The sequence below is a fragment of the Cheilinus undulatus genome, linkage group 11 (genome assembly GCF_018320785.1).
Source record: "Cheilinus undulatus linkage group 11, ASM1832078v1, whole genome shotgun sequence".
Lineage (NCBI taxonomy): Eukaryota > Metazoa > Chordata > Actinopteri > Labriformes > Labridae > Cheilinus > Cheilinus undulatus.
Genome location: NC_054875.1, coordinates 18590749 through 18604291, shown reverse-complemented (window position 1 = coordinate 18604291; position 13543 = coordinate 18590749). Strand labels below are relative to the sequence as shown.

At 42.7% G+C, this 13543-nt stretch overlaps 1 protein-coding gene and 1 pseudogene across 1 annotated transcript in view; both read right to left on the bottom strand.

The window, feature by feature from the left end:
- LOC121517511 (probable G-protein coupled receptor 153) overlaps positions 1–13543 on the bottom strand; it is a 76674-nt gene that overhangs the window by 36953 nt on the left and 26178 nt on the right. The gene's annotated exons all lie outside the window — the stretch shown is intronic.
- On the bottom strand, positions 11753–12299 carry LOC121517163 (annotated as a pseudogene).

Genomic DNA, 13543 nt, shown 5'->3' with positions numbered 1-13543 from the left:
AACCCTTTAAAGCGGGGCCAGGATATAAAAGGAATGATTCAAAGCTTTGATCCAGGAATCCTCAGCTGGTTGAGACAGACTGAGAATCAATCTGTCTGTTGACTGAAACCTCTGTGGAGTTAAACAATTAACACTTCAAAAGTGCAACAAAAAACATGACAGGTTGGAACATCTAGGCTAATGCCATGGTGAAAAGATGGTAATACTGTGGGTTTTTTTTATGAAAGCATCCAAACCAAAGGCAGAAAAGCAATTAAAGTCTAACTGATACCAATTGTGAGTTCCGTTGTTTGATCTGCCAGTGAGGAAATGTTAATTTTATTAACGTTCCCTTATTTTGTGCGACTCCCAGCCAAAGCAGTCTAACTCATTTTTAGATCATAGCACAGTATGGATCACTAACTTCAACACAGCCTTTGGTGTTACCCGAAAAATCATAATTACATCTCCTCATTTATCAGCCTCTGAGTCATGAGCTGCTACTGACAGTATGAACAAAGTTTGTCTCTAGATCACCCCAACCTTGTCTAATCTCACCCACAGGGGGAACATAATTTACTGTGTCATGCTGACCATTTCAAGTTTTGTTATCTTCTAAGTAACTGCTGAATTTGTGAAAGAAATCAAGCCAGCTCTAACTTTTTCTGCAAATTCAGAGCCAAAAGAGATGAAAAATTCTACTGAAACTGCTTCTACAGAAAGGAAAGCCAAATGTAATAATATTTTGACATAACACCTCTAAAAATCAACATCACCATTCAAAGCAGACACTGAGGTTGAGTTTAATTGGGATGCAAAGTTGACAGTTGACAGTTTTCAAGAACTTAGGGGAGCTTCATAGGGAGTGAATTGGCTAGAGTCAGTAAGAGCCACCACACAGACATATCCAGGAAATGGGCTACACATGCCATGTTCCTAGTGTCGGGTAACTTCTGGACCAGCTATACCACAGCATCTCGGCTAGGCTAAGAGAAAAAGAACTGGACTGATACTAAATGGTCCATAGTCCTGTTTTCAGATCACAGTAAATTTAGTTAATGTTTGTAAATCAAGGTCCCAGAGTCTGGAAGAAATTTAGAGAGGCCCATAATCCGTGGTGTTTGAGGTCTAGTGTTTTCAGTTTCCACAGTCAGTGATGGTTTGGGATGCCATGTCATCTGCTGCTGTTGGCCCACTGTGATTTATCAAGTCCAGATTCAACACTGTCAGCCGTTTACCAGAACATTTTTGAGCACATCTGCTGAGAGGCTTTATGAAGATAATGATTTTCTTTTCCAGCAGGACTTGGCACCTGCCCACAGTGAAGCCAAAACTACCAGAAACTGATTTAGTGACCATGGTATTACTGTGTTTGACTGGCCAGCCAGTTCACCTGACGTAGAGAATCTCTGGGGAAATGTCAAGAGGAAGATGAGAGACACCAGACTCAACAATACAGATTAGCTGAAGGCTGCCATCAATGAACACTTGGCTTCATAATACCTCAGCAGTGCCACAGACTGATTGCCTGCCTTCATTGCTATGTTGCATTGTTGCAGTGATTTGTGTTAAGGGGGGGTTGACCGACTACTGAGAACATAAATGAACATAGTTTTCCAGATGGTAGTTATTTCTGCATTATAAATCTTTTTTTAATTATTGTTAAGCCTTAGGCCATGTTCACACCTGATAGTCCAGGGACTCGGTCCCTTTTAGAATAGAAACGGCAACATTGTTTCACTTTCCTTTGGTTTGGTTCACTTTCACACTGCTCTCTTGGTCAAGCGGACCAAACCATCTGAACACCTACAACCTCTGCCCTCTAGGGGCGCTGTCGCCACAAACAAACGGCGACCAAGAAGAAAAGAAGGCATAGAACTAGACGAAACTCCTTCCGCCAGTCTTTTCTTCCACATACACAATGAAAAAACACAGAATTTACGCTGTCTTGTGGTTTCTGCTCTTGCATTTCGACATTATGAGCAGCCAGCAAGGTGGTGAGCTGTCCAGCATGTCGTCCTTTACACGAGACGAATAAATAAGCATGGACTACAACGTGATGCCATGGCTACCCAGATGCCAAGGGAGGTACCGACATATATTTCAGTGTATTAAATCACATATAAATCCATATATCATTACGGTTTATGCCTCATCCTGCCTTTGGTTCACAAGTTGGTCTGCTTTGCGTTCACACCTCCAACGAACCACACCAGGGTTCATTAAAGGACAGACTGAGACCACCTATTTCAGGCGGTCCAGAGTCCGCTTGTTTGGTCCGCACCAGTGTTCATGTGAGCATTCACACCTCTCGAAACAAACCGGACTATCTGGGGAAACGGATCAGAGTTCGGTTAAAGCAGACCAAACAGCTCTGGTTTGAACGCACCCTTAGCCATCATCAAGATTAAAACAAAAAAGGTCTCAAACTCTCTAGTATGAGATGAATCTAGAAAATGTGAATTTGTTTGTTGTTTTTTTTTTTAGTTTAAGTCACAGAAAAAAATGAACTTTTTTGTGGTATTCTAATTTTCTGGCTTTGGAATGCCTTGGAAGCCCCCGGGAGGAGCTGGAAAATGTTGCTGGGGAGAGAGGTCTGGGCTGACTTGCTAAGCCTGCTGCCACCATGCCCCCAAAATCGATAAGCGTAAGAAAAAGAAAGGATGGATGGATGAAGGGGGCATTCAAAAATTTGGAGATTCTAATTCCCTTTTTAATTACATAGTATATAGACTTAATTAGAATCATTCTGAAACTTTTCTCTGCTGTGTGTTTGCTTCGATAAAGACCAGGTAATAGAAATTATAGAAAGTGCTAAATATGCAATTAAAAAATACTTCAGCAAATGAGGTCCAAAATCTTAAATGCAATCAGTCTTTAAATCAAATTGACTCATACAAATGGAAGAAAATGCAGTTAATAATTGTAAAGGATGAATGATAATTTCATTCATTAACTTCCTTAATTCCCCCTCCCTGAGCTGCCACCTTAACATGGTGGAGGGGTTTGCGTGTCTCAGTGATCCTAGAAACTATGTTGTCGGAGGGTTCATGCCCCTGGTAGGGTCTCTCAAGGAAAACAGGTCCTAGGTGAGGGACCAGACAAAGTGTAGCTCACAGACCTCATATGGTGGAGCAGCAGGATAGAAATCAATCTCCCTCGCCCAGACGTGGGTCACTGGGGCCCCCTACTGGAGCCAGGCCTGGGAGTGGGGCTCGATGGCGAACGCCTGGTGGCTGGGCCTGCACCCATGGGGCCCGGCCGGGCACAGCCCGAAGAAGTAACATGGGCCCCCCCTCCAATGGACTCACCACCCGTAGGAGGGGCCATAGAGGTCGGGTGCGTTGTGTGCTGGGCGGCGGCCGAAGGCGGGGACCCTGGCGGTCTGATCCTTGGCTGCAGAAGCTGGCTCTGGGGACATGGAACGTCACCTCTCTGGTGGGGAAGGAGCCTGAGCTTGTGCGTGAGGCTGAGCGGTACCAGCTAGATATAGTTGGTCTCACCCCGACGCACAGCTTGGGCTCTGAAACCAGTCCTCTTGAGAGGGGTTGGACTCTTTTCCACTCTAGAGTTGCCCTTGGTGAGAGGCGTCGAGCAGGTGTGGGCATACTGATTGCCCCCGGGCTGGCAGCCTGTACATTGGGGTTTACCCCGGTGGACAAGAGGGTAGCCTCCCTCTGCCTTTGGGTGGGGGGACGGGTCCTGACTGTTGTTTGTGCGTATGCACCAAACAGCAGTTTAAAGTACTCACCCTTTTTGGAGTCGCTGAAGAGGGTGCTGGAGAGCGCTCCCTCTTGGTACTCCTTCATTCTGCTGGGGGACTTCAATGCTTATGTAGTCAGTGACAGTGAGACTTGGAAGGGGGTGACTGGGAGGCATGGCCCCCCTGATCTGAAGGGGTGTTCTGTTGCTGGACTTTTGTGCTTGTCATGGAATGTCTATAACAAACACCATAATTAGGCATAAGGGTGTCCACATGTGCACTTGGCACCAGGACACTCTAGGTCGCAGTTCGATGATCGATTTTGTAGTCATATCATCGGACCTGTGGCCACATGTCCTGGACACTCAGGTACAGAGAGAGGGGCGGAGCTGTCAACTGATCACCACCTGGTGGTGAGTTAGCTCCGCTGGTGGGGGAGGATGCCGGTCAGACCTAGCAGGCCCAAACATATGGTGAGGGTCTGCTGGGAACATCTGGTGGAGTCCCCTGTCAGAAGGCGCTTCAACTCTCACCTCCGACAGAGCTTCAACCATGTTTCAGGGGAGGCGGGGGACATTGAGTCCAAGTGGGCCGTGTTCCATATCTCTATTGTCAAGGTGGCTGAGATGAGCTGCGGCCGTAAGGTGGTTGGTGCCTGTCGTGGTGGTAACCCCGAGCCCGCTGGTGGACACCAGCGGTGAGGGATGCCGTCAAGCTGAAGGAGTCTTATCAGGCCCTTTAGGCCTGCGGGACTCCAGAGGCAGCTGACAGGTACCGGCAGGCCAAGCGGTTTGCGGCTTCAGAGGTTGCCAAGGCAAAAACCCAGACGTGGGAGGAGTTTGGGGAGGCAATGGAGAACGACTTCCGTACGGCTTCAAGAATATTCTGGACCACCATCCGGCGTCTTAGGAGGGGGAAGCAGTACGCTGTCAACACCTTGTATGGTGGAGATGGCGCGCTGTTGACCTCAACTCGGGACGTTGTGAGTCGGTGGAAGGAGTACTTCAAAGACCTCCTCAATCCCATCGACACGCCTTCCGATGGGGAAGCAGAGGCTGGGGATCCGGGTGTGGGCTCTTCTATCTCTGGGTCTGAGGTCGCCAAGGTGGTCAAAAAGTTCCTCGGTGGCAAGGCCCCAGGGGTGGATGAGATCAGCCCTGAGTTCCTTAAAGGCTCTGGATGCTGTAAGGCTGTCTTGGTTGACACGCCTTTGTCTGGGTCTCCCTGCTTAGGCCGATCTCGGATAAGCGGAAGATGATGGATGGATGGAGATGGAACTTCCTTAACTCAACTCACCCTTTAATTCTGAGAATTCAACTTAGCACTAGAGAGAAAATCAAGAAAATTAAAGCTTCTTTTAATCAATAAAACATGCTTTAACTCTCTACTTTGTAGTACATTTACTTTGTGATATCTTTACTGTTATGGTAAATAGATCATTTTGAGGTTAAATTAAAGCTTTACTTCACTATGTTGTGCCTTAACAACAGAGCTAACCAGAAATGAGGAAACTGTTTCATCCGCAGTAAAGGACATGACCTTTCATTCATTTTGAGTCATGTTGGAAAATGTTCCATAATGATGTTGTGCAGCCCTGGAAACAACACAAAAACAACCACTAATCCTAGACTGTGTCTTAATAAGTCATGTTTTAACCTTGCATGAAGCACAAAAACAATTCCACTTTGACTCTATCCAGCTGTGCTTCTCATTTACCAACACAGAATGAGAACAGTATAATATACATTCTAATCTCCTCTGCTAGGGTGATTCACTAGACCCCAGAGGGACAATGGCAGATTTCAATTAAAGAAATTGCAATAAAGTCTAACCATGTTATAACAGGATGTTTACAGGCAATGGCTGTTTCTCTACCTCTTCGACACTGCTCATCAACTGGAGACCCAGGGGCCAAATCAGGCCCCCCACAGCTTCCCATCCAGCCACCAGAAGCTCGATTAAACTCAGAAAAAGTGCTGAGGAAAAAATATTTTGCTGTATCTAGGCACCTTTTTTTTTCCTTTAATGATCGCTACAGATATTTAAGTAACCAAAGTAAGTGAAATTGAAAAATTTTCAAAATGGCTTAATGTTTGATCAGGTTTGCTAAATTCGAGCTATTATTGACCATTATTAGCAAATAAGATGCATGACAAACTTACTCATAAGTTCATTCTTGATGAAATCAGCAGATTTCTGCGTAAACTTAACAGTCAGGGGGGTGGGTGTTGAGAGTTTATTTTTAAAACAAAATCTTCCCTCATCTGCTTTTCACCAATGAGGACACCGCATATTATTCACACCAAACTACATGGCAGCCCCAGAAATATATGGCTTAAATATCTGAATCCCCCTTGTGGCTTGCTGCATTATAGGGTTTTAACTGCTTGAATAGGGACTGAATTCACTGCTAAAGGCTAAAAATAAGGGACATTTAAAAGAAATTACAATCATTGAGACAAAAATTTTTCTTTTATTTAGTTCATTTTATGCGCCGGCCCTCATAGTGTTGGCCCTTGTACAAATGTAGTTGATAACCCCTGCTCTAGAAACATCTAGAGGTATTACTGAAAGCAAACTATCCTTTTCATGAAGTCACTCTCGTTCTTAGTTTTATCTATTCTTTATCTGTTTAAACTAACCTTGGAAATCGAAGGATAGGCCAAATTCCATGTCTTTCATCAGGCAAATCCATCTTGTAAAGCTCCAGCCTGGAACATTTGTGCCAAGTCTGAAAAAACTTACTAGATCACTGAGCATTGTTTGAAGAGAATGAGCAGTAGCTACAGGCGTGGTTTAATCGAATGGCAGGCTGGTAAACAATGAATGTCCTCCAATCACCCCTCTAGATTTTTTGAAAGGTTCAGCCCTTTCCCAAACAATTTGTATGGACAGTTGCCCATGCAAATGATATACGACCTAAAACACTTGAAACACACAGGTTGTAAACTGTAATTTGGGACAACAAACATAAACATTTCAGAGTCCACCCACCCTAGAGTAAAATGGCTTTTTTCAGTCTTATCTTCTAATTCTCTCACTCTGTACCTTGGTCTTTCTGTCAGCAGACTGCAGTACAGACTAGTGTTGCACAGTATACCAAAATTTTGGTACTTTATCTGTATGTTTTCTTCCAAATGGTCCAGTATTAGAATTCTCTGCTGTTCGGCATCTCTTTGCAGGTCTTATGTGGCTCTGATATGATTGATAGAGCACATTCAGGATGGAGGATTACATTCTTAAATGCATCACCACTAGGCGGCAGTGTGAGCAAGGAAAGCAGGTCAAAAAGATGTTCCTGTAAGCCATTTATCTTTACACAACTTGGGCACCAGCCTCCTCTGACAGAGAAGAAGCGCCTCTGCCCCAAAATGTCTGCTACCCACAACAACAATGGATCATCCTCGGTGATAATACTTGCTCGTCCTCACCTGGTGAATAGAACGAGCTGCCAAAGTCTCTTGTGTGTAGGGCTGAATGATTTGGGAAAATATTTTTTTTCCTCAAATATTGTGATTGCGATTTGATATGCGATCATTTGTGAAGTTCCTCATCTTATTTATTTTCCAACAAACCCAAGCATTAAATCAACTATATTAAAACCAACACAATATTAAAGGTAGACTATGTGATTTTTTTTCCATTAGGTGTCGTAGGAGAGCAAAGCCTTGAAAATGTAAACAAAGAGGAGTTTTTGACACACCTCTGCCACTTTGAAGCCTCCCCCTTTAAACTCTGTTGATCCTAAACACCGATCATATACAAGTTTATATGTAACGTTCAAGGCAACCTTTACTGCTAATATCTTTTGCTGCAGTAAACCATTTCACGAGCTCTTCTTATCCTGGCCGGTTATGTTATAGCATCAATTGAAAGCATCAGCTTCAAACAAGACTTGGGTGATTTGAGATAAACAAAATTTGAGACACTACCTGATTTGAGTAGAGCTACCTCCATCTGCAGCCTCCATTTATTAGCAGCAGGCTAACATCAGCATGCCTAGCTTCCATTCAGTTTTACCCCACATTTATTTCAGCCGCGCTATCACACTCAGCTTAAATGTCCAACCATAAGAATATTGCTGTGTCAATAAATCAACACTGGACAAATGCTGAGACAATGCACACAATGAATGAAAAGATGTAGCCTACTTACGAATCCACGAGAAGCAAAGCCAGTTCTGAGTCATGCAAGAGCTTTTTAGCATCACGTAGCCGAGGAAAAGCAAGTCCGATATTAACTCTAGTTTTTCCTTTCGCTTTGTCAGAGGGTTTCCTAGACAAATGTCGAGGCATTTTAGGTGGAGGGGAAGCCGGTGGCAGACCTTCGGTCTGCCACTTCGGACTGGAGTCTGCTATTTACACTCCTCTCAGCTGTTTGGGTGAAACATTTACCTGCAGCAGCACTGCTGCCCCTGAAGGCACTTCTAGGAGGAGAGGGGCATGTGCCAGAGGAGAAGGTTACCACCCCAATCCGGTCCGGACAGAGTTATAAACATCCCATATACACAAAAACTACAGGGTACCGAAGTTTTAATTCAGTGTGTTGATACTGTACTCAGAAAAACATTTACATAGCATATGTTTGATTTTTATTACATTTAAGAGTAAAATTTCGGATATTCTACCTTTAAATCAAAGTAGGGCTGAACAATAAAAAAAATAAAAATAAAAATAAAAATAAAAAACTTATAGTGATGATTTTTTGACTTGTATTGCAAATGGGCCTCTCTATTGCACAGCAGACAAACACATCAGGTAAAAAATAACTTCTGCTGTAAAGTAAATGATCAGGTATCCTGTTACCCTGAGGTAGTCTAGACTGATTTCCAATGGTCTCTTGACAAAATTTTCCCATTTTTATGTGACATTTGAACGCATCACAACATATAGAATATAGTCGTCCAATTTACTGAGGTTACCTGAACGCCTCATATTTTCCATCTTTCAGCTTGTAAAGTTTGCTAATTTTTTGGAGCCCTTTAATCATTTATCTGAGTAGCTGAAGAATAAAACTGTCCTGAAGAAGCTGAACAGAGTGGTAAGAGTCTGTTTCCTCAAGCCAACAGTTAAAGGTACAACATTCTGGTTTAATGTGATGCACAATATTGATGTGCTATTATGTTCCCCTTGCAAAAACTGATGAAGTTTTGACACCGGTTATATCTTAAAAGGACATTATGTCATAGAGCCTGTGAGACTTGATAGCAGTATCATAAAGCTAAAATGTTATTGATTTTTGGGTATTACTGAAATACAGAAGTAGGAAAAACAGCAAAAAATAAGTGTAAAAGTGACTAAAATGGGCAAAACTGTGAGAAAAATGGTCAAAAAGCAGCAAAAACATGGCAAAAATAAGTGTAAAGGTAACTTAAATGGGCAAAAATGAGAGAAAAAAGTCTAAAAGTAGGAAAAACAGCAATAAAAGAGTATAAAAGTAACTTAAATGGGCAAAAATGGGAGAAAAAGGGTCAAAAAGCAGCAAAAACATGGCAAAAAAAAGGGTAAAAGTGACTAAAATGGGCAAACGTGAGAAAAATGGTCAAAAGCAACTAAAATATGGAAAGATATAGAAATAAATATATACATATTTATTGCAAGGGTGGGTGTGATTCTGGATCTCACTTATTTTGAAATCCTGGCTACAGCCCTGACCATCCCCCCTTATTATTTTTTACAACTCGACTACTGAATGGGACCTACTACAAAGTTTGGGAGAATTTTTCACTGCCCATCTTGGCGGTTAAAGAGGCAAAAGCCGTGTGAAATCTGAGGATTGCTTTACCCATCACGCAGCTGCAGAGTCCCTCTCCCCCTGCTCCGAGGCTGACTGTTGAAGGTAAAATTAAGTTGATACACAAAGCCAGAGCACCATTGTTATAATAAAAACGATCTTGAAGAGTAGGAAATTCATAGCTGGCCGGTGAGACTTTTTGTTCTTCCTCCTCATTACAGTGACGTCTTGTTTGAGTGGAGCTTTTTAAAATGCTTTGATTGGTCTGCTGAAGGATGTGCTGTCAGCGACACTACTGAATAATATCAGCACTACTGTTGTTGTCTTTGTCCACTGTTGTATTTTACTGGCAAACAAAGTGTCCCTAAACAGGACACCTTTCAGGGTTTCTGCTACATGTAATTGATGGTGGCGCACCGCCATGCTAAAACAAAAGCCGCCATGCCTTCAGAATTATATTTTTTTTCAGATGTTAAAAATGTAAATTAAAAATGTAAACATTATAGTCTACATTTGCGCACATTTACATACCATAATAAGGGTATGAAATTGTAATCATGAAATGTGACACTGCTCTGCAAGTAACTTAATTTTGAAAAATGAACAACGGAGTCACAACTTCCTGTCTGTCGTCACACACGGACTGATAATTTACTTTCGCTTAGTTTAGTACTTCCCTGATTATAATCCGATGATAAGCGGTAAACTTGAGTAGATATATTCATCATCAACCGAGTCTCATGATGGAGATGAGACGCTAGCAATCTAAAAATAGCTTGTTGTCGTAAAGACTCTGGAACTTTAGTTTTGTTTCTGTTACAATACGAGACTGGATAAAAACAACAGTGATGGACTGTCAGGCGTTCATCTAATCCATGATATTTGCCCCACTTTGCGTTCTAAGTGTCCGCTAAAACAGGAGAGAAGAAGGGAGAGTGTAAGCTGCAGTCACAGGGAGAGAGAAGCAGTTGGGTGTGGGTCTGTGTATGTGTGTCAGAGGGGAGAGTTTGTGTGTCCGTCCATGAGTGCAGGTCAGTCTGATGATAAGCATGAATGAACTAACGTTAGGTGGTTGAATACGTGAGTGATAAATGTTTATAAGTTACCATAATATCAACAACTTTAAGAGGCTGAGGCTTGCCTGTGGCTCCTCTGGGATAAAATAATTGCAAGAGGACTTAATAAAAGCAGAACCCCACCATAGGAGTCTTATCCCCGGGTTGTTGTCATGATCTTAAATTGTTTATATATGTTTGTAAGGAGGGAGGCAAAGTAAAAGCATAAAAAATATCATTCTTTATTTGATTTTTTTTTTTTTTTTTTTTTTTTTTTTTTGTATTAGTGTGTTTATGCTGTGGCATGTTCAAGCTAGTTTTAAGAATATAGACATTTAAACTCTAACATTACTTTGACAGCTTTGGAATATCCATGTTCAATTTTTAATTAAAGGACCCCAAGGTTTTTTTTTTCCAGGGTCGGGGGGGTAGCCCTCAAATTCCTCCCCCACAGTTTTGAAAAATCCTGGAGGAAACCCTGCTTATTCAGGCTGTAGCTGTTGTTTGCTGTAGTTGTGTGGTTGCCAGGACAATGTGACAGTGAGTTGCGCTCTGGTTTTCTGTCTGTATGTGAGCTTTGATCCACATGTATTCATTCAGTACACATCTGAACCATACCGAGAGGCCCGTACTGAATAAGAAATACAGCAAATGAACTGGACATGCTGACATTGTCAGAGTAAGAAATAATTATTTCAGTGAAAAATGTTCTTTAAGCTTTTCCGTCATAGAAAAAAAAAACACCCTTTGCAGCAATTACAGTCATGCAGACCTCAGGCATTCTAGTTGTCAGTTTTTCAAGGTAATCTGATGAGATTCCACCCCATGCTTCCTGGAGCATTTTCCACAAGATGGACTGGCTTGATGGAGTCTTCCTTTGTACCATACGGTTACACTGCTCCCACAACAGGTCAACAGGGTTCAGATCTAAAGACTGTGCTGGTCACTCCATTACAGTCAGAATTCTGGCTGACTGCTTATTCTTTTAATATTTCATAGACACTTTGTAGGTGTGTTTTGGGTCATTATCCTGTTGTAGGATGAAATTTGCCACAAGCAAGTGCTGCCCATAGGGTATGGCTGATGGTTTTAAGCACTGTACTTGCATCTTTTCATTTGTTCTCATTTCACAAATATTCTTCTGTTTGATCCAAAGACCTCAAACTTGGACACATCCATGCACAGCACCTTCTTACAGTCTTCCAGTGTCCAGTCTTTTCGCTCTCTTATTATTAAAATGTTTTTAGTTGTGCAACATGATTAACTTGGATTAGCAGCCATACTAGAGAACTAACAGTTGCTGATAACTGTTTGTGAACTGCATGAAAATGTTTTTTGATTTCTTGTGTTTTAAATACATGGACCAGACATGGCCATCAAACAGGCCGGGTGGATCTGGTACCGTGTAGTTCCTAGAGCACTTCCTCTTTTGCATTCTTCATATGGGATGGAAAAAAAGTAACACTGGTTCAGCATGTTGATCAAAGGTTCGTAGGTGTAAAGCAGAAAGCTTTCCACAATAAGGATGTGAGCCTCTTCCTTAGTGTCAGACTTTGGGACGACTCAGTGTTATTAACGCCATGAGATTTCTCAAACTTCACCAGGTTCTCCAACCATGCGTAGATCGTACTCATCATGGCGTCCATGTCCAGAGCAGTGATGACATCGTACTGCTTAAAGCCATCTTCACCAACTTCAATCTGATCGTGGGACTTGAAGAAGTCATCCTGATGGACCACACAACAGTTGGGCAGGTTTTTGATCAGTCTGTTGGTGAGGGTGGTTTTCCCTCCATTGGTTACGCCACTGATGCCTATGATGTACTGCATGATGAGAGCTCATTAGAAAGTCGCCAGTAAAACTGGTCAGGGATCAGAATGATCAGACGGGAAGAAAGCTTAAAAAGAGAAGGTTGCAGCAAGAAACATCAACTACTTGATTCCTCCATGGCACTTGAGTTGAGTGAGTAAGGGTAAGCGCATGGACGGAGGTGTCATTCAGACATTGTGTTCCAACAAGAAAGAACCATCTGTAAATAAATTTGCCAGTGAGCCCAAACTTTTATATACATATGAAGTAAACATCAGAGATTCTTTGCCACAAGCTGCAACTGCAGGAACTACGCTAACTATGGTGATCCAAATTCTCTTCCGAGATGGTATTCCTTGGAGCATCCACATTGTTAGAAATCCTTCTGCATCATCAGCAGGGATCTCAGGTTCACAGGTGTTTTCCCCCTTAACCTGTAGATCTCATCTGAGTGGGGTAGTAAAGACTGATGAGCCTTCACCTGCAGAAGGGTTCCACTGTGGGCTCTCTTCAGCCACAGCCATCTTGAGCTGGTCTTGGCTGTTGCGGTTATGTCCCTGGTGGCTTTCTTCAGCTGTTTGGGCTCCAGCCCAACCCTCTGGAGGAAGTAGCACATCGATCTTGCTGGTAACCCGTGGCAGCCGGCTTCAATGGGCCCTGGAATACGACGCCCATAATTTCTTAATGTTTCCAGTGGGATTCTGCTTCCGTCATTGCTTACTGGGGCTTCCCCTTTCTGCCACATTTGATGGTCTTACTTGCGTCTTACTTTCCCATCTTCAGACAAAAAGAGCGTACTGATTGCCCTTGCCTTGGTGGCTTTAAACTAGGGGTGCACGATCTCAGATCATAAATAAATACAATGTATTGTCGATCTGCTTATTCTGTTTTATTGTAGGATCAGCTCTACTACTTCTCGCTCTTTGCCCCCCCTTCTGCTCCAGCAGTGATGCAGTAGGGACTCGCACTGCAAAAGTGAAAGTGAAACTTAAGATTTAGTTCTCATGACGATTTCTAACTCTTATACGAAGTTTCATCTTGGTTTCCTGAACCATCAGTGTGCAAAAAAAAAAATGTATTTGCACAATCTGCACAAAGCTTATCAACGTTTTTCTGGTGGGCTCTAAAGACAGCGTCCTCCGGTCTGCCATCCGTATACTGCGGTTCAGCAGGGTAAAGTGTGTCTGAGGCAGGTAGCCTACTGTTGTAACTGTTACAGCCAACATTGTTTGGCTTTTAATTATTATTTTCCGAGTTATTTACA